The following is a 2,125-nucleotide window of genomic DNA, read 5'->3' as shown; positions in this document are numbered from 1 at the left end:
GCGTCTTCTTCAGATGAAGAGATCCTCCAGCAGAGCTATCCAAAGACATCTTGGACAGTTCAGACAGACCATCATAGAAGACACATGTGATGCTCCATTCAGAAAGCATGTCAGAAGGACACTTTCTGATTAATTGTTTGTATCTTTCCCAAGCTTCATAGAGGGATTCATCTTCCTTCTGTCTGAAGGTTTGGACTTCCACTCTAAGCTTACTCAATTTTTGAGGTGGAAAGAACTTTGCCAAGAAGGCATTGACTAGCTTTTCCCAAGAGTTTAGGCTTTCTTTAGGTTGTGAGTCCAACCATATCCTAGCTCTGTTCTTTAGGTTGTGAGTCCAACCATGTCCTAGCTCTATCTCTTACAGCAAAAGGGAATAGCATAAGTCTGTAGACCTCAGGGTTAACCCCATTAGTCTTGACAGTGTCACAGATTTGCAATAACTCAGCTAAAAACTGATGAGGATCTTCCAATGGAAGTCCATGGAACTTGCAATCCTGTTGCATTAGAGAAACCAATTGAGGCTTAAGCTCAAAGTTGTTTGCTCCAATGGCAGGGATAGAGATGCTTCTCCCATAGAAGTCGGGAGTAGGTGCAGTAAAGTCACCCAGCACCTTCCTTGCATTGTTGGCATTGTTGTTGTTTTCGGCTGCCATGGGTTCTTCTTCTTTGAAGATTTCTGTTAGGTCCTCTACAGAGAGTTGTGCCTTAGCTTCTCTTAGTTTTCGCTTTAAGGTCCTTTCAGGTTCAGGATCAGCCTCAACAAGAATGCTTTTGTCTTTGCTCCTGCTCATATGAAAGAGAAGAGAACAAGAAAGTATGGAATCCTCTATGTCACAGTATAGAGATTCCTTAAGGTGTCAGAGGAAAAGAAAAATAGAAGGAAGAGGTAGAAAATTCAAACTTATCAAGGAAAGATGGAGTTCGAGTTGTGCATTAAGGATGAGTGTTAGTCCATAAATAGAAGGACGTGAAAAGAGGGGAAGAAATTTTCGAAAATAAATGAAAAATATTTTGAAAAATACTAATTGATTTTTGAAAACCAAGGGTGGAAAAGAAATCAAGTGATTTTTGAAAAAGATTTTGAAATTAGAAAGTAAAAAGATTTGATTGAAAACTATTTTGAAAAAGATGTGATTAAGAAGATATGATTGAAAAGTTATGGTTTTAAAAAGACATGATTGAGAAGATATGAATTGAAAAACAATTTAAAAAGATTTGATTTTGAAAAATTTTGAAAACTTGAAAAAATTTGCATTAAAAACAAAATCTTCCCTCTTGTGCCATCCTGGCGTTAAACGCCCAGAATGGTGCACATTCTGGCGTTTAACGCCCAAAGCACTACCCTTTTGGGCGTTAAACGCCCAGCCAGGCACCCTGGCTGGCGTTTAAACGCCAGTTTTCCTTCTTCACTGGGCATTTTTTAACGCCCAGCTTTTTCTGTGTAATTCCTCTGCAGTATATTCTGAATCTTCAATTCTCTGTATTATTGACTTGAAAAGACACAAATTAAAAATTTTTGGATTTTTAATAATCAAAATGTAACTAAAATCAAATAACAATGCATGCAAGACACCAAACTTAGCAGTTTGTATACCATTGACACTAACAAAATGAGAATGCACATGAGAAACACAAAACACTCAAGTCAAGAGAATTCATAGATCAGAGCAAGAAAATCATCAAGAGCATCTTGAAGATCACTTACGACACATGAAAAACAGAAACATGCAATTGACACCAAACATAAAATTAGACACTAGACTCAAACATAAAATATTTTTGGTTTTTATGATTTTGTAAAAATTTTTTTGGATTTTTTCGAAAATTAAGTGGAAAAAGAAAATAAAGATATCAAAATTCTTAATGAGAATTCCAGGAATCATGCAATGTTAGTCTAAAGCTTCAGTCTAAAGGAATTAGACATGGCTAACCAAGCTTCAGCAGGTGGTGGACGAAATTGTGATCCTTAAAATTGGTCTCCTTGTACTGATATGGAATTTGAAATTGGCACGAGTGATCACAACTCCGTTCAACTAAACCAGCAAGTGTACTGGGTCGTCCAAGTAATAAACCTTACGTGAGTAAGGGTCGATCCCACAGAGATTGTTGGTATGAAGCAAGCTAT

General features: G+C 36.9%; 1 non-coding gene across 1 annotated transcript; it reads left to right on the top strand.

Annotated features, from left to right (window-relative positions):
* Positions 1-103: 103 nt before the first annotated feature.
* LOC127747298 (small nucleolar RNA R71) lies at positions 104-211 on the top strand. Its single transcript, XR_008009098.1, has one exon. It is a non-coding gene; the product is annotated as a small nucleolar RNA R71 (small nucleolar RNA).
* The last annotated feature ends 1,914 nt before the right edge of the window (positions 212-2,125 follow it).

The sequence above is a fragment of the Arachis duranensis genome, chromosome 4, assembly GCF_000817695.3.
Source record: "Arachis duranensis cultivar V14167 chromosome 4, aradu.V14167.gnm2.J7QH, whole genome shotgun sequence".
NCBI lineage: Eukaryota > Viridiplantae > Streptophyta > Magnoliopsida > Fabales > Fabaceae > Arachis > Arachis duranensis.
The sequence above is the reverse complement of the archived record's forward strand: the minus strand, read 5'-3'. Positions and strand labels throughout refer to the sequence as shown.